This window comes from Lepisma saccharinum, unplaced genomic scaffold (genome assembly GCF_977018435.1).
Source record: "Lepisma saccharinum unplaced genomic scaffold, izLepSacc3.1 HAP1_SCAFFOLD_177, whole genome shotgun sequence".
Taxonomy (NCBI): Eukaryota; Metazoa; Arthropoda; class Insecta; order Zygentoma; family Lepismatidae; genus Lepisma; species Lepisma saccharinum.
In genome coordinates this window covers 159,649-179,604 of record NW_028142976.1, presented here as the reverse complement: position 1 = coordinate 179,604, position 19,956 = coordinate 159,649, and positions in this window count along the sequence as shown.

Sequence of the window (19,956 nt, the reverse complement as noted above, 5' to 3'; positions counted from 1 at the left end):
CCCTGCAAAGTTTGGTGAAGATCTGAGTATGTAGTTTTTGACCTTATCTGGAACCTCCCATCTGAAAATTTGAAAATTCTTAAAAAATTCGTCCAAAATCTTGATGACCCCAATCTCTTGTTTTGTACGTTTTTTCCACGTGTCTTGACATCCAAAGTATCCCTGCAAAGTTTGGTGAAGATCTGAGTATGTAGTTTTTGACCTTATATGGAACCTCCTTTCTGAAAATTTGAAAATTCTTAAAAAATTCGTCCAAAATCTTGATGTCTCCAATCTCTTGTTTTGTACGTTTTTTCCACGTGTCTTGACATCCAATGTATCCATGCAAAGTTTGGTGAAGATCTGAGTATGTCGTTTTTGACCTTATCTGGAACCTCCCATCTGAAAATTTGAAAATTCTTAAAAAATTCGTCGAAAATCTTGATGTCTCCAATCTTTTGTTTTGTACGTTTTTTCCACGTGTCTTGACATGCAAAGTATCCCTGCAACGTTTGGTGAAGATCTGAGTATGTAGTTTTTGACCTTATCTAGAAACTCCTATCTGAAAATTTGAAAATTCTTAAAAAATTCGTCGAAAATCTTGATGTCTCCAATCTCTTGTTTTGTACGTTTTTTCCACGTGTCTTGATATCCAATGTATCCCTGCAAAGTTTGGTGAAGATCTGAGTATGTCGTTTTTGACCTTATCTGGAACATCCTTTCTGAAAATTTGAAAATTGTTAAAAAATTCGTCCAAAATCTTGATGTCTCCAATCTCTTTTTTGTACGTTTTTTCCACGTGTCTTGACATCCAATGTATCCCTGCAAAGTTTGGTGAAGATCTGAGTATGTAGTTTTTGACCTTATCTGGAACCTCCCATCTGAAAATTTGAAAATTCTTAAAAAATTCGACCAAAATCTTGATGTCTCCAATCTTTTGTTTTGTACGTTTTTTCCACGTGTCTTGACACAATGTATCCATGCAAAGTTTGGTGAAGATCTGAGTATGTAGTTTTTGACCTTATATGGAACCTCCTATCTGAAAATTTGAAAATTCTTAAAAAATTCGTCCAAAATCTTGATGTCTCCAATCTCTTGTTTTGTACGTTTTTTCCACGTGTCTTGACATCCAATGTATCCCTGCAAAGTTTGGTGAAGATCTGAGTATGTAGTTTTTGACCTTATCTGGAACCTCCCATCTGAAAATTTGAAAATTCCTAAAAAATCCGTGCAAAATCTTGATGACCCCAATCTCTTGTTTTGTACGTTTTTTCCACGTGTCTTGACATCCAATGTATCCATGCAAAGTTTGGTGAAGATCTGAGTATGTCGTTTTTGACCTTATCTGGAACATCCTTTCTGAAAATTTGAAAATTGTTAAAAAATTCGTCCAAAATCTTGATGTCTCCAATCTCTTTTTTGTACGTTTTTTCCACGTGTCTTGACATCCAATGTATCCCTGCAAAGTTTGGTGAAGATCTGAGTATGTAGTTTTTGACCTTATCTGGAACCTCCCATCTGAAAATTTGAAAATTCTTCAAAAATTCGTCGAAAATCTTGATGTCTCCAATCTCTTGTTTTGTACGTTTTTTCCACGTGTCTCGACCTCCAATGGATCCCTGCAAAGTTTGGTGAAGATCTGAGTATGTCGTTTTTGACCTTATCTGGAACATCCTTTCTGAAAATTTGAAAATTCTTAAAAAATTCGTCGAAAATCTTGATGTCTCCAATCTCTTGTTTTGTACGTTTTTTCCACGTGTCTTGACATCCAATGTATCCCTGCAAAGTTTGGTGAAGATCTGAGTATGTAGTTTTTGACCTTATATGGAACCTCCTATCTGAAAATTTGAAAATTCTTAAAAAAATCGTCCAAAATCTTGATGTCTCCAATCTCTTGTTTTGTACGTTTTTTCCACGTGTCTCGACCTCCAATGTATCCCTGCAAAGTTTGGTGAAGATCTGAGTATGTAGTTTTTGACCTTATATGGAACCTCCTATCTGAAAATTTGAAAATTCTTAAAAAATTCCTCGAAAATCTTGATGTCTCCGATCTCTTGTTTTGTACGTTTTTTCCACGTGTCTTGACATGCAAAGTATTCCTGCAAAGTTTGGTGAAGATCTGAGTATGTAGTTTTTGACCTCATCTGAAACCTCCTATCTGAAAATTTGAAAATTCTTAAAAAATTCGTCCAAAATCTTGATGTCTCCAATCTCTTGTTTTGTACGTTTTTTCCACGTGTCTTGACATCCAATGTATCCCTGCAATGTTCGGTGAAGATCTGAGTATGTAGTTTTTGACCTTATCTGGAACCTCCCATCTGAAAATTTGAAAATTCCTAAAAAATCCGTCCAAAATCTTGATGACCCCAATCTCTTTTTTGTACGTTTTTTCCACGTGTCTTGACATCCAATGTATCCCTGCAAAGTTTGGTGAAGATCTGAGTATGTAGTTTTTGACCTTATCTGGAACCTCCCATCTGAAAATTTGAAAATTCTTAAAAAATTCGACCAAAATCTTGATATCTCCAATCTCTTTTTTGTACGTTTTTTCCACGTGTCTTGACATCCAATGTATCCCTGCAAAGTTTGGTGAAGATCTGAGTATGTAGTTTTTGACCTTATCTGGAACCTCCCATCTGAAAATTTGAAAATTCTTAAAAAATTCGACCAAAATCTTGATGTCTCCAATCTTTTGTTTTGTACGTTTTTTCCACGTGTCTTGACACATAATGTATCCATGCAAAGTTTGGTGAAGATCTGAGTATGTAGTTTTTGACCTTATATGGAACCTCCTATCTGAAAATTTGAAAATTCTTAAAAAATTCGTCCAAAATCTTGATGTCTCCAATCTCTTGTTTTGTACGTTTTTTCCACGTGTCTTGACATCCAATGTATCCCTGCAAAGTTTGGTGAAGATCTGAGTATGTAGTTTTTGACCTTATCTGGAACCTCCTATCTGAAAATTTGAAAATTCTTAAAAAATTCGTCCAAAATCTTGATGTCACCAATCCTATGTTTTGTATGTTTTTTCCACGTGTCTTGACATCCAATGTATCCATGCAAAGTTTGGTGAAGATCTGAGTATGTCGTTTTTGACCTTATCTGGAACCTCTCATCTGAAAATTTGAAAATTCTTAAAAAATTCGTCGAAAATCTTGATGTCTCCGATCTCTTGTTTTGTACGTTTTTTCCACGTGTCTTGACATGCAAAGTATTCCTGCAAAGTTTGGTGAAGATCTGAGTATGTAGTTTTTGACCTCATCTGGAACCTCCTATCTGAAAATTTGAAAATTCTTAAAAAATTCGTCCAAAATTTTGATGTCTCCAATCTCTTGTTTTGTACGTTTTTTCCACGTGTCTTGACATCCAATGTATCCCTGCAATGTTTGGTGAAGATCTGAGTATGTAGTTTTTGACCTTATCTGCAACCTCCCATCTGAAAATTTGAAAATTCCTAAAAAATCCGTCCAAAATCTTGATGACCCCAATCTCTTGTTTTGTACGTTTTTTCCACGTGTCTTGACATCCAATGTATCCCTGCAAAGTTTGGTGAAGATCTGAGTATGTAGTTTTTGACCTTATCTGGAACCTCCTATCTGAAAATTTGAAAATTCTTAAAAAATTCGTCCAAAATCTTGATGTCTCCAATCTCTTGTTTTGTACGTTTTTTCCACGTGTCTTGACATCCAAAGTATCCCTGCAAAGTTTGGTGAAGATCTGAGTATGTAGTTTTTGACCTTATATGGAACCTCCTTTCTGAAAATTTGAGAATTCTTAAAAAATTCGTCCAAAATCTTGATGTCTCCAATCTCTTGTTTTGTACGTTTTTTCCACGTGTCTTGACATCCAATGTATCCATGCAAAGTTTGGTGAAGATCTGAGTATGTCGTTTTTGACCTTATCTGGAACCTCCCATCTGAAAATTTGAAAATTCTTAAAAAATCCGTGCAAAATCTTGATGACCCCAATCTCTTGTTTTGTACGTTTTTTCCACGTGTCTTGACATCCAATGTATCCATGCAAAGTTTGGTGAAGATCTGAGTATGTCGTTTTTGACCTTATCTGGAACCTCCCATCTGAAAATTTGAAAATTCTTAAAAAATTCGTCGAAAACCTTGATGTCTCCAATCTCTTGTTTTGTACGTTTTTTCCACGTGTCTTGACATGCAAAGTATCCCTGCAACGTTTGGTGAAGATCTGAGTATGTAGTTTTTGACCTTATCTGGAACCTCCTATCTGAAAATTTGAAAATTCTTCAAAAATTCGTCGAAAATCTTGATGTCTCCAATCTCTTGTTTTGTACGTTTTTTCCACGTGTCTTGACATCCAATGTATCCCTGCAATGTTTGGTGGAGATCTGAGTATGTAGTTTTTGACCTTATCTGGGACCTCCTATCAGAAAATTTGAAAATTCTTCAAAAATTCGTCCAAAATCTTGATGTCTCCAATCTCTTGTTTTGTACGTTTTTTCCACGTGTCTCGACATCCAATGTATCCCTGCAAAGTTTGGTGAAGATCTGAGTATGTCGTTTTTGACCTTATCTGGAACATCCTTTCTGAAAATTTGAAAATTCTTAAAAAATTCGTCGAAAATCTTGATGTCTCCAATCTCTTGTTTTGTACGTTTTTTCCACGTGTCTTGACATCCAATGTATCCCTGCAAAGTTTGGTGAAGATCTGAGTATGTAGTTTTTGACCTTATATGTAACCTCCTATCTGAAAATTTGAAAATTCTTAAAAAATTCGACCAAAATCTTGATGTTCCGAATCCTATGTTTTGTATGTTTTTTCCACGTGTCTTGACATCCAATGTATCCATGCAAAGTTTAGTGAAGATCTGAGTATGTAGTTTTTGACCTTATATTGAACCTCCTATCTGAAAATTTGAAAATTCTTAAAAAATTCGTCGAAAATCTTGATGTCTCCGATCTCTTGTTTTGTACGTTTTTTCCACGTGTCTTGACATGCAAAGTATTCCTGCAAAGTTTGGTGAAGATCTGAGTATGTAGTTTTTGACCTCATCTGGAACCTCCTATCTGAAAATTTGAAAATTCTTAAAAAATTCGTCCAAAATCTTGATGTCTCCAATCTCTTGTTTTGTACGTTTTTTCCACGTGTCTTGACATCCAATGTATCCCTGCAATGTTTGGTGAAGATCTGAGTATGTAGTTTTTGACCTTATCTGGAACCTCCCATCTGAAAATTTGAAAATTCCTAAAAAATCCGTCCAAAATCTTGATGACCCCAATCTCTTTTTTGTACGTTTTTTCCACGTGTCTTGACATCCAATGTATCCCTGCAAAGTTTGGTGAAGATCTGAGTATGTAGTTTTTGACCTTATCTGGAACCTCCCATCTGAAAATTTGAAAATTCTTAAAAAATTCGACCAAAATCTTGATGTCTCCAATCTCTTTTTTGTACGTTTTTTCCACGTGTCTTGACATCCAATGTATCCCTGCAAAGTTTGGTGAAGATCTGAGTATGTAGTTTTTGACCTTATCTGGAACCTCCCATCTGAAAATTTGAAAATTCTTAAAAAATTCGTCCAAAATCTTGATGACCCCAATCTCTTGTTTTGTACGTTTTTTCCACGTGTCTTGACATCCAAAGTATCCCTGCAAAGTTTGGTGAAGATCTGAGTATGTAGTTTTTGACCTTATATGGAACCTCCTTTCTGAAAATTTGAAAATTCTTAAAAAATTCGTCCAAAATCTTGATGTCTCCAATCTCTTGTTTTGTACGTTTTTTCCACGTGTCTTGACATCCAATGTATCCATGCAAAGTTTGGTGAAGATCTGAGTATGTCGTTTTTGACCTTATCTGGAACCTCCCATCTGAAAATTTGAAAATTCTTAAAAAATTCGTCGAAAATCTTGATGTCTCCAATCTTTTGTTTTGTACGTTTTTTCCACGTGTCTTGACATGCAAAGTATCCCTGCAACGTTTGGTGAAGATCTGAGTATGTAGTTTTTGACCTTATCTAGAACCTCCTATCTGAAAATTTGAAAATTCTTAAAAAATTCGTCGAAAATCTTGATGTCTCCAATCTCTTGTTTTGTACGTTTTTTCCACGTGTCTTGATATCCAATGTATACCTGCAAAGTTTGGTGAAGATCTGAGTATGTCGTTTTTGACCTTATCTGGAACATCCTTTCTGAAAATTTGAAAATTGTTAAAAAATTCGTCCAAAATCTTGATGTCTCCAATCTCTTTTTTGTACGTTTTTTCCACGTGTCTTGACATCCAATGTATCCCTGCAAAGTTTGGTGAAGATCTGAGTATGTAGTTTTTGACCTTATCTGGAACCTCCCATCTGAAAATTTGAAAATTCTTAAAAAATTCGACCAAAATCTTGATGTCTCCAATCTTTTGTTTTGTACGTTTTTTCCACGTGTCTTGACACAATGTATCCATGCAAAGTTTGGTGAAGATCTGAGTATGTAGTTTTTGACCTTATATGGAACCTCCTATCTGAAAATTTGAAAATTCTTAAAAAATTCGTCCAAAATCTTGATGTCTCCAATCTCTTGTTTTGTACGTTTTTTCCACGTGTCTTGACATCCAATGTATCCCTGCAAAGTTTGGTGAAGATCTGAGTATGTAGTTTTTGACCTTATCTGGAACCTCCCATCTGAAAATTTGAAAATTCCTAAAAAATCCGTGCAAAATCTTGATGACCCCAATCTCTTGTTTTGTACGTTTTTTCCACGTGTCTTGACATCCAATGTATCCATGCAAAGTTTGGTGAAGATCTGAGTATGTCGTTTTTGACCTTATCTGGAACATCCTTTCTGAAAATTTGAAAATTGTTAAAAAATTCGTCCAAAATCTTGATGTCTCCAATCTCTTTTTTGTACGTTTTTTCCACGTGTCTTGACATCCAATGTATCCCTGCAAAGTTTGGTGAAGATCTGAGTATGTAGTTTTTGACCTTATCTGGAACCTCCCATCTGAAAATTTGAAAATTCTTCAAAAATTCGTCGAAAATCTTGATGTCTCCAATCTCTTGTTTTGTACGTTTTTTCCACGTGTCTCGACCTCCAATGGATCCCTGCAAAGTTTGGTGAAGATCTGAGTATGTCGTTTTTGACCTTATCTGGAACATCCTTTCTGAAAATTTGAAAATTCTTAAAAAATTCGTCGAAAATCTTGATGTCTCCAATCTCTTGTTTTGTACGTTTTTTCCACGTGTCTTGACATCCAATGTATCCCTGCAAAGTTTGGTGAAGATCTGAGTATGTAGTTTTTGACCTTATATGGAACCTCCTATCTGAAAATTTGAAAATTCTTAAAAAAATCGTCCAAAATCTTGATGTCTCCAATCTCTTGTTTTGTACGTTTTTTCCACGTGTCTCGACCTCCAATGTATCCCTGCAAAGTTTGGTGAAGATCTGAGTATGTAGTTTTTGACCTTATATGGAACCTCCTATCTGAAAATTTGAAAATTCTTAAAAAATTCCTCGAAAATCTTGATGTCTCCGATCTCTTGTTTTGTACGTTTTTTCCACGTGTCTTGACATGCAAAGTATTCCTGCAAAGTTTGGTGAAGATCTGAGTATGTAGTTTTTGACCTCATCTGAAACCTCCTATCTGAAAATTTGAAAATTCTTAAAAAATTCGTCCAAAATCTTGATGTCTCCAATCTCTTGTTTTGTACGTTTTTTCCACGTGTCTTGACATCCAATGTATCCCTGCAATGTTCGGTGAAGATCTGAGTATGTAGTTTTTGACCTTATCTGGAACCTCCCATCTGAAAATTTGAAAATTCCTAAAAAATCCGTCCAAAATCTTGATGACCCCAATCTCTTTTTTGTACGTTTTTTCCACGTGTCTTGACATCCAATGTATCCCTGCAAAGTTTGGTGAAGATCTGAGTATGTAGTTTTTGACCTTATCTGGAACCTCCCATCTGAAAATTTGAAAATTCTTAAAAAATTCGACCAAAATCTTGATATCTCCAATCTCTTTTTTGTACGTTTTTTCCACGTGTCTTGACATCCAATGTATCCCTGCAAAGTTTGGTGAAGATCTGAGTATGTAGTTTTTGACCTTATCTGGAACCTCCCATCTGAAAATTTGAAAATTCTTAAAAAATTCGACCAAAATCTTGATGTCTCCAATCTTTTGTTTTGTACGTTTTTTCCACGTGTCTTGACACATAATGTATCCATGCAAAGTTTGGTGAAGATCTGAGTATGTAGTTTTTGACCTTATATGGAACCTCCTATCTGAAAATTTGAAAATTCTTAAAAAATTCGTCCAAAATCTTGATGTCTCCAATCTCTTGTTTTGTACGTTTTTTCCACGTGTCTTGACATCCAATGTATCCCTGCAAAGTTTGGTGAAGATCTGAGTATGTAGTTTTTGACCTTATCTGGAACCTCCCATCTGAAAATTTGAAAATTCCTAAAAAATCCGTGCAAAATCTTGATGACCCCAATCTCTTGTTTTGTACGTTTTTTCCACGTGTCTTGACATCCAATGTATCCATGCAAAGTTTGGTGAAGATCTGAGTATGTCGTTTTTGACCTTATCTGGAACCTCCCATCTGAAAATTTGAAAATTCCTAAAAAAGTCGTCCAAAATCTTGATGTCTCCAATCTCTTGTTTTGTACTTTTTTTCCACGTGTCTCGACCTCCAATGTATCCCTGCAAAGTTTGGTGAAGATCTGAGTATGTAGTTTTTGACCTTATATGGAACCTCCTATCTGAAAATTTGAAAATTCTTAAAAAATTCGTCGAAAATCTTGATGTCTCCGATCTCTTGTTTTGTACGTTTTTTCCACGTGTCTTGACATGCAAAGTATTCCTGCAAAGTTTGGTGAAGATCTGAGTATGTAGTTTTTGACCTCATCTGGAACCTCCTATCTGAAAATTTGAAAATCCTTAAAAAATTCGTCCAAAATCTTGATGTCTCCAATCTCTTGTTTTGTACGTTTTTTCCACGTGTCTTGACATCCAATGTATCCCTGCAAAGTTTGGTGAAGATCTGAGTATGTAGTTTTTGACCTTATCTGGAACCTCCCATCTGAAAATTTGAAAATTCCTAAAAAATCCGTGCAAAATCTTGATGACCCCAATCTCTTGTTTTGTACGTTTTTTCCACGTGTCTTGACATCCAATGTATCCATGCAAAGTTTGGTGAAGATCTGAGTATGTCGTTTTTGACCTTATCTGGAACATCCTTTCTGAAAATTTGAAAATTGTTAAAAAATTCGTCCAAAATCTTGATGTCTCCAATCTCTTTTTTGTACGTTTTTTCCACGTGTCTTGACATCCAATGTATCCCTGCAAAGTTTGGTGAAGATCTGAGTATGTAGTTTTTGACCTTATCTGGAACCTCCCATCTGAAAATTTGAAAATTCTTAAAAAATTCGTCCAAAATCTTGATGTCTCCAATCTCTTGTTTTGTACGTTTTTTCCACGTGTCTTGACATCCAATGTATCCCTGCAATGTTTGGTGAAGATCTGAGTATGTAGTTTTTGACCTTATCTGGAACCTCCCATCTGAAAATTTGAAAATTCCTAAAAAATCCGTCCAAAATCTTGATGTCTCCAATCTCTTGTTTTGTACGTTTTTTCCACGTGTCTCGACCTCCAATGTATCCCTGCAAAGTTTGGTGAAGATCTGAGTATGTAGTTTTTGACCTTATATGGAACCTCCTATCTGAAAATTTGAAAATTCTTAAAAAATTCGTCCAAAATCTTGATGTCACCAATCCTATGTTTTGTATGTTTTTTCCACGTGTCTTGACATCCAATGTATCCATGCAAAGTTTGGTGAAGATCTGAGTATGTCGTTTTTGACCTTATCTGGAACCTCCCATCTGAAAATTTGAAAATTCTTAAAAAATTCGTCGAAAATCTTGATGTCTCCGATCTCTTGTTTTGTACGTTTTTTCCACGTGTCTTGACATGCAAAGTATTCCTGCAAAGTTTGGTGAAGATCTGAGTATGTAGTTTTTGACCTCATCTGGAACCTCCTATCTGAAAATTTGAAAATTCTTAAAAAATTCGTCCAAAATTTTGATGTCTCCAATCTCTTGTTTTGTACGTTTTTTCCACGTGTCTTGACATCCAATGTATCCCTGCAATGTTTGGTGAAGATCTGAGTATGTAGTTTTTGACCTTATCTGCAACCTCCCATCTGAAAATTTGAAAATTCCTAAAAAATCCGTCCAAAATCTTGATGACCCCAATCTCTTGTTTTGTACGTTTTTTCCACGTGTCTTGACATCCAATGTATCCCTGCAAAGTTTGGTGAAGATCTGAGTATGTAGTTTTTGACCTTATCTGGAACCTCCTATCTGAAAATTTGAAAATTCTTAAAAAATTCGTCCAAAATCTTGATGTCTCCAATCTCTTGTTTTGTACGTTTTTTCCACGTGTCTTGACATCCAAAGTATCCCTGCAAAGTTTGGTGAAGATCTGAGTATGTAGTTTTTGACCTTATATGGAACCTCCTTTCTGAAAATTTGAGAATTCTTAAAAAATTCGTCCAAAATCTTGATGTCTCCAATCTCTTGTTTTGTACGTTTTTTCCACGTGTCTTGACATCCAATGTATCCATGCAAAGTTTGGTGAAGATCTGAGTATGTCGTTTTTGACCTTATCTGGAACCTCCCATCTGAAAATTTGAAAATTCTTAAAAAATCCGTGCAAAATCTTGATGACCCCAATCTCTTGTTTCGTACGTTTTTTCCACGTGTCTTGACATCCAATGTATCCATGCAAAGTTTGGTGAAGATCTGAGTATGTCGTTTTTGACCTTATCTGGAACCTCCCTTCTGAAAATTTGAAAATTCTTAAAACATTCGTCGAAAATCTTGATGTCTCCAATCTCTTGTTTTGTACGTTTTTTCCACGTGTCTTGACATGCAAAGTATCCCTGCAACGTTTGGTGAAGATCTGAGTATGTAGTTTTTGACATTATCTGGAACCTCCTATCTGAAAATTTGAAAATTCTTCAAAAATTCGTCGAAAATCTTGATGTCTCCAATCTCTTGTTTTGTACGTTTTTTCCACGTGTCTTGACATCCAATGTATCCCTGCAATGTTTGGTGGAGATCTGAGTATGTAGTTTTTGACCTTATCTGGGACCTCCTATCAGAAAATTTGAAAATTCTTCAAAAATTCGTCCAAAATCTTGATGTCTCCAATCTCTTGTTTTGTACGTTTTTTCCACGTGTCTCGACATCCAATGTATCCATGCAAAGTTTGGTGAAGATCTGAGTATGTCGTTTTTGACCTTATCTGGAACATCCTTTCTGAAATTTTGAAAATTCTTAAAAAATTCGTCGAAACTCTTGATGTCTCCAATCTCTTGTTTTGTACGTTTTTTCCACGTGTCTTGACATCCAATGTATCCCTGCAAAGTTTGGTGAAGATCTGAGTATGTAGTTTTTGACCTTATATGGAACCTCCTATCTGAAAATTTGAAAATTCTTAAAAAATTCGACCAAAATCTTGATGTTCCGAATCCTATGTTTTGTATGTTTTTTCCACGTGTCTTGACATCCAATGTATCCATGCAAAGTTTAGTGAAGATCTGAGTATGTAGTTTTTGACCTTATATTGAACCTCCTATCTGAAAATTTGAAAATTCTTAAAAAATTCGTCGAAAATCTTGATGTCTCCGATCTCTTGTTTTGTACGTTTTTTCCACGTGTCTTGACATGCAAAGTATTCCTGCAAAGTTTGGTGAAGATCTGAGTATGTAGTTTTTGACCTCATCTGGAACCTCCTATCTGAAAATTTGAAAATTCTTAAAAAATTCGTCCAAAATCTTGATGTCTCCAATCTCTTGTTTTGTACGTTTTTTCCACGTGTCTTGACATCCAATGTATCCCTGCAATGTTTGGTGAAGATCTGAGTATGTAGTTTTTGACCTTATCTGGAACCTCCCATCTGAAAATTTGAAAATTCCTAAAAAATCCGTCCAAAATCTTGGTGACCCCAATCTCTTTTTTGTACGTTTTTTCCACGTGTCTTGACATCCAATGTATCCCTGCAAAGTTTGGTGAAGATCTGAGTATGTAGTTTTTGACCTTATCTGGAACCTCCCATCTGAAAATTTGAAAATTCTTAAAAAATTCGACCAAAATCTTGATGTCTCCAATCTCTTTTTTGTACGTTTTTTCCACGTGTCTTGACATCCAATGTATCCCTGCAAAGTTTGGTGAAGATCTGAGTATGTAGTTTTTGACCTTATCTGGAACCTCCCATCTGAAAATTTGAAAATTCTTAAAAAATTCGACCAAAATCTTGATGTCTCCAATCTTTTGTTTTGTACGTTTTTTCCACGTGTCTTGACACATAATGTATCCATGCAAAGTTTGGTGAAGATCTGAGTATGTAGTTTTTGACCTTATATGGAACCTCCTATCTGAAAATTTGAAAATTCTTAAAAAATTCGTCCAAAATCTTGATGTCTCCAATCTCTTGTTTTGTACGTTTTTTCCACGTGTCTTGACATCCAATGTATCCCTGCAAAGTTTGGTGAAGATCTGAGTATGTAGTTTTTGACCTTATCTGGAACCTCCCATCTGAAAATTTGAAAATTCCTAAAAAATCCGTGAAAATCTTGATTACCCCAATCTCTTGTTTTGTACGTTTTTTCCACGTGTCTTGACATCCAATGTATCCATGCAAAGTTTGGTGAAGATCTGAGTATGTCGTTTTTGACCTTATCTGGAACATCCTTTCTGAAAATTTGAAAATTGTTAAAAAAGTCGTCCAAAATCTTGATGTCTCCAATCTCTTTTTTGTACGTTTTTTCCACGTGTCTTGACATCCAATGTATCCCTGCAAAGTTTGGTGAAGATCTGAGTATGTAGTTTTTGACCTTATCTGGATCCTCCCATCTGAAAATTTGAAAATTCTTCAAAAATTCGTCGAAAATCTTGATGTCTCCAATCTCTTGTTTTGTACGTTTTTTCCACGTGTCTCGACCTCCAATGGATCCCTGCAAAGTTTGGTGAAGATCTGAGTATGTCGTTTTTGACCTTATCTGGAACATCCTTTCTGAAAATTTGAAAATTCTTAAAAAATTCGTCGAAAATCTTGATGTCTCCAATCTCTTGTTTTGTACGTTTTTTCCACGTGTCTTGACATCCAATGTATCCCTGCAAAGTTTGGTGAAGATCTGAGTATGTAGTTTTTGACCTTATATGGAACCTCCTATCTGAAAATTTGAAAATTCTTAAAAAATTCGTCCAAAATCTTGATGTCTCCAATCTCTTGTTTTGTACGTTTTTTCCACGTGTCTCGACCTCCAATGGATCCCTGCAAAGTTTGGTGAAGATCTGAGTATGTCGTTTTTGACCTTATCTGGAACCTCCCATCTGAAAATTTGAAAATTCTTAAAAAATTCGTCGAAAATCTTGATGTCTCCGATCTCTTGTTTTGTACGTTTTTTCCACGTGTCTTGACATGCAAAGTATTCCTGCAAAGTTTGGTGAAGATCTGAGTATGTAGTTTTTGACCTCATCTGGAACCTCCTATCTGAAAATTTGAAAATTCTTAAAAAATTCGTCCAAAATCTTGATGTCTCCAATCTCTTGTTTTGTACGTTTTTTCCACGTGTCTTGACATCCAATGTATCCCTGCAATGTTTGGTGAAGATCTGAGTATGTAGTTTTTGACCTTATCTGGAACCTCCCATCTGAAAATTTGAAAATTCCTAAAAAATCCGTCCAAAATCTTGATGACCCCAATCTCTTGTTTTGTACTTTTTTTCCACGTGTCTCGACCTCCAATGTATCCCTGCAAAGTTTGGTGAAGATCTGAGTATGTAGTTTTTGACCTTATATGGAACCTCCTATCTGAAAATTTGAAAATTCTTAAAAAATTCGTCGAAAATCTTGATGTCTCCGATCTCTTGTTTTGTACGTTTTTTCCACGTGTCTTGACATGCAAAGTATTCCTGCAAAGTTTGGTGAAGATCTGAGTATGTAGTTTTTGACCTCATCTGGAACCTCCTATCTGAAAATTTGAAAATTCTTAAAAAATTCGTCCAAAATCTTGATGTCTCCAATCTCTTGTTTTGTACGTTTTTTCCACGTGTCTTGACATCCAATGTATCCCTGCAAAGTTTGGTGAAGATCTGAGTATGTAGTTTTTGACCTTATCTGGAACCTCCCATCTGAAAATTTGAAAATTCCTAAAAAATCCGTGCAAAATCTTGATGACCCCAATCTCTTGTTTTGTACGTTTTTTCCACGTGTCTTGACATCCAATGTATCCATGCAAAGTTTGGTGAAGATCTGAGTATGTCGTTTTTGACCTTATCTGGAACATCCTTTCTGAAAATTTGAAAATTGTTAAAAAATTCGTCCAAAATCTTGATGTCTCCAATCTCTTTTTTGTACGTTTTTTCCACGTGTCTTGACATCCAATGTATCCCTGCAAAGTTTGGTGAAGATCTGAGTATGTAGTTTTTGACCTTATCTGGAACCTCCCATCTGAAAATTTGAAAATTCTTCAAAAATTCGTCGAAAATCTTGATGTCTCCAATCTCTTGTTTTGTACGTTTTTTCCACGTGTCTCGACCTCCAATGGATCCCTGCAAAGTTTGGTGAAGATCTGAGTATGTCGTTTTTGACCTTATCTGGAACCTCCTTTCTGAAAATTTGAAAATTCTTAAAAAATTCGTCGAAAATCTTGATGTCTCCAATCTCTTGTTTTGTACGTTTTTTCCACGTGTCTTGACATCCAATGTATCCCTGCAAAGTTTGGTGAAGATCTGAGTATGTAGTTTTTGACCTTATATGGAACCTCCTATCTGAAAATTTGAAAATTCTTAAAAAATTCGTCCAAAATCTTGATGTCTCCAATCTCTTGTTTTGTACGTTTTTTCCACGTGTCTCGACCTCCAATGGATCCCTGCAAAGTTTGGTGAAGATCTGAGTATGTCGTTTTTGACCTTATCTGGAACCTCCCATCTGAAAATTTGAAAATTCTTAAAAAAATTCGTCGAAAATCTTGATGTCTCCGATCTCTTGTTTTGTACGTTTTTTCCACGTGTCTTGACATGCAAAGTATTCCTGCAAAGTTTGGTGAAGATCTGAGTATGTAGTTTTTGACCTCATCTGGAACCTCCTATCTGAAAATTTGAAAATTCTTAAAAAATTCGTCCAAAATCTTGATGTCTCCAATCTCTTGTTTTGTACGTTTTTTCCACGTGTCTTGACATCCAATGTATCCCTGCAATGTTTGGTGAAGATCTGAGTATGTAGTTTTTGACCTTATCTGGAACCTCCCATCTGAAAATTTGAAAATTCCTAAAAAATCCGTCCAAAATCTTGATGACCCCAATCTCTTGTTTTGTACTTTTTTTCCACGTGTCTCGACCTCCAATGTATCCCTGCAAAGTTTGGTGAAGATCTGAGTATGTAGGTTTTGACCTTATATGGAACCTCCTATCTGAAAATTTGAAAATTCTTAAAAAATTCGTCGAAAATCTTGATGTCTCCGATCTCTTGTTTTGTACGTTTTTTCCACGTGTCTTGACATGCAAAGTATTCCTGCAAAGTTTGGTGAAGATCTGAGTATGTAGTTTTTGACCTCATCTGGAACATCCTTTCTGAAAATTTGAAAATTGTTAAAAAATTCGTCCAAAATCTTGATGACCCCAATCTCTTGTTTTGTACGTTTTTTCCACGTGTCTCGACCTCCAATGGATCCCTGCAAAGTTTGGTGAAGATCTGAGTATGTCGTTTTTGACCTTATCTGGAACATCCTTTCTGAAAATTTGAAAATTCTTAAAAAATTCGTCGAAAATCTTGATGTCTCCAATCTCTTGTTTTGTACGTTTTTTCCACGTGTCTTGACATCCAATGTATCCCTGCAAAGTTTGGTGAAGATCTGAGTATGTAGTTTTTGACCTTATATGGAACCTCCTATCTGAAAATTTGAAAATTCTTAAAAAATTCGTCCAAAATCTTGATGTCTCCAATCTCTTGTTTTGTACGTTTTTTCCACGTGTCTCGACCTCCAATGGATCCCTGCAAAGTTTGGTGAAGATCTGAGTATGTCGTTTTTGACCTTATCTGGAACCTCCCATCTGAAAATTTGAAAATTCTTAAAAAATTCGTTGAAAATCTTGATGTCTCCGATCTTTTGTTTTGTACGTTTTTTCCACGTGTCTTGACATGCAAAGTATTCCTGCAAAGTTTGGTGAAGATCTGAGTATGTAGTTTTTGACCTCATCTGGAACCTCCTATCTGAAAATTTGAAAATTCTTAAAAAATTCGTCCAAAATCTTGATGTCTCCAATCTCTTGTTTTGTACGTTTTTTCCACGTGTCTTGACATCCAATGTATCCCTGCAATGTTTGGTGAAGATCTGAGTATGTAGTTTTTGACCTTATCTGGAACCTCCCATCTGAAAATTTGAAAATTCCTAAAAAATCCGTCCAAAATCTTGATGACCCCAATCTCTTGTTTTGTACTTTTTTTCCACGTGTCTCGACCTCCAATGTATCCCTGCAAAGTTTGGTGAAGATCTGAGTATGTAGTTTTTGACCTTATATGGAACCTCCTATCTGAAAATTTGAAAATTCTTAAAAAATTCGTCGAAAATCTTGATGTCTCCGATCTCTTGTTTTGTACGTTTTTTCCACGTGTCTTGACATGCAAAGTATTCCTGCAAAGTTTGGTGAAGATCTGAGTATGTAGTTTTTGACCTCATCTGGAACCTCCTATCTGAAAATTTGAAAATTCTTAAAAAATTCGTCCAAAATGTTGATGTCTCCAATCTCTTGTTTTGTACGTTTTTTCCACGTGTCTTGACATCCAATGTATCCCTGCAATGTTTGGTGAAGATCTGAGTATGTAGTTTTTGACCTTATCTGGAACCTCCCATCTGAAAATTTGAAAATTCCTAAAAAATCCGTCCAAAATCTTGATGACCCCAATCTCTTGTTTTGTACTTTTTTTCCACGTGTCTCGACCTCCAATGTATCCCTGCAAAGTTTGGTGAAGATCTGAGTATGTAGTTTTTGACCTTATATGGAACCTCCTATCTGAAAATTTGAAAATTCTTAAAAAATTCGTCCAAAATCTTGATGTCACCAATCCTATGTTTTGTATGTTTTTTCCACGTGTCTTGACATCCAATGGATCCCTGCAAAGTTTGGTGAAGATCTGAGTATGTCGTTTTTGACCTTATCTGGAACCTCCCATCTGAAAATTTGAAAATTCTTAAAAAAATCGTCGAAAATCTTGATGTCTCCGATCTCTTGTTTTGTACGTTTTTTCCACGTGTCTTGACATGCAAAGTATTCCTGCAAAGTTTGGTGAAGATCTGAGTATGTAGTTTTTGACCTCATCTGGAACCTCCTATCTGAAAATTTGAAAATTCTTAAAAAATTCGTCCAAAATCTTGATGTCTCCAATCTCTTGTTTTGTACGTTTTTTCCACGTGTCTTGACATCCAATGTATCCCTGCAATGTTTGGTGAAGATCTGAGTATGTAGTTTTTGACCTTATCTGGAACCTCCCATCTGAAAATTTGAAAATTCCTAAAAAATCCGTCCAAAATCTTGATGACCCAAATCTCTTGTTTTGTACTTTTTTTCCACGTGTCTCGACCTCCAATGTATCCCTGCAAAGTTTGGTGAAGATCTGAGTATGTAGTTTTTGACCTTATATGGAAACTCCTATCTGAAAATTTGAAAATTCTTAAAAAATTCGTCCAAAATCTTGATGTCACCAATCCTATGTTTTGTATGTTTTTCCACGTGTCTTGACATCCAATGTATCCATGCAAAGTTTGGTGAAGATCTGAGTATGTCGTTTTTGACCTTATCTGGAACCTCCCATCTGAAAATTTGAAAATTCTTAAAAAATCCGTGCAAAATCTTGATGACCCCAATCTCTTGTTTTGTACGTTTTTTCCACGTGTCTTGACATCCAATGTATCCATGCAAAGTTTGGTGAAGATCTGAGTATGTCGTTTTTGACGTTATCTGGAACCTCCCATCTGAAAATTTGAAAATTCTTAAAAAATTCGTCGAAAATCTTGATGTCTCCAATCTCTTGTTTTGTACGTTTTTTCCACGTGTCTTGACATGCAAAGTATCCCTGCAACGTTTGGTGAAGATCTGAGTATGTAGTTTTTGACCTTATCTGGAACCTCCTATCTGAAAATTTGAAAATTCTTCAAAAATTCGTCGAAAATCTTGATGTCTCCAATCTCTTGTTTTGTACGTTTTTTCCACGTGTCTTGACATCCAATGTATCCCTGCAATGTTTGGTGGAGATCTGAGTATGTAGTTTTTGACCTTATCTGGGACCTCCTATCAGAAAATTTGAAAATTCTTCAAAAATTCGTCCAAAATCTTGATGTCTCCAATCTCTTGTTTTGAACGTTTTTTCCACGTGTCTCGACATCCAATGTATCCCTGCAAAGTTTGGTGAAGATCTGAGTATGTCGTTTTTGACCTTATCTGGAACATCCTTTCTGAAATTTTGAAAATTCTTAAAAAATTCGTCGAAAATCTTGATGTCTCCAATCTCTTGTTTTGTACGTTTTTTCCACGTGTCTTGACATCCAATGTATCCCTGCAAAGTTTGGTGAAGATCTGAGTATGTAGTTTTTGACCTTATATGGAACCTCCTATCTGAAAATTTGAAAATTCTTAAAAAATTCGACCAAAATCTTGATGTTCCGAATCCTATGTTTTGTATGTTTTTTCCACGTGTCTTGACATCCAATGTATCCATGCAAAGTTTGGTGAAGATCTGAGTATGTAGTTTTTGACCTTATATTGAACCTCCTATCTGAAAATTTGAAAATTCTTAAAAAATTCGTCGAAAATCTTGATGTCTCCGATCTCTTGTTTTGTACGTTTTTTCCACGTGTCTTGACATGCAAAGTATTCCTGCAAAGTTTGGTGAAGATCTGAGTATGTAGTTTTTGACCTCATCTGGAACCTCCTATCTGAAAATTTGAAAATTCTTAAAAAATTCGTCCAAAATCTTGATGTCTCCAATCTCTTGTTTTGTACGTTTTTTCCACGTGTCTTGACATCCAATGTATCCCTGCAATGTTTGGTGAAGATCTGAGTATGTAGTTTTTGACCTTATCTGGAACCTCCCATCTGAAAATTTGAAAATTCCTAAAAAATCCGTCCAAAATCTTGATGACCCCAATCTCTTTTTTGTACGTTTTTTCCACGTGTCTTGACATCCAATGTATCCCTGCAAAGTTTGGTGAAGATCTGAGTATGTAGTTTTTGACCTTATCTGGAACCTCCCATCTGAAAATTTGAAAATTCTTAAAAAATTCGACCAAAATCTTGATGTCTCCAATCTCTTTTTTGTACGTTTTTTCCACGTGTCTTGACATCCAATGTATCCCTGCAAAGTTTGGTGAAGATCTGAGTATGTAGTTTTTGACCTTATCTGGAACCTCCCATCTGAAAATTTGAAAATTCTTAAAAAATTCGACCAAAATCTTGATGTCTCCAATCTTTTGTTTTGTACGTTTTTTCCACGTGTCTTGACACATAATGTATCCATGCAAAGTTTGGTGAAGATCTGAGTATGTAGTTTTTGACCTTATATGGAACCTCCTATCTGAAAATTTGAAAATTCTTAAAAAATTCGTCCAAAATCTTGATGTCTCCAATCTCTTGTTTTGTACGTTTTTTCCACGTGTCTTGACATCCAATGTATCCTTGCAAAGTTTGGTGAAGATCTGAGTATGTAGTTTTTGACCTTATCTGGAACCTCCCATCTGAAAATTTGAAAATTCCTAAAAAATCCGTGCAAAATCTTGATGACCCCAATCTCTTGTTTTGTACGTTTTTTCCACGTGTCTTGACATCCAATGTATCCATGCAAAGTTTGGTGAAGATCTGAGTATGTCGTTTTTGACCTTATCTGGAACATCCTTTCTGAAAATTTGAAAATTGTTAAAAAAGTCGTCCAAAATCTTGATGTCTCCAATCTCTTTTTTGTACGTTTTTTCCAC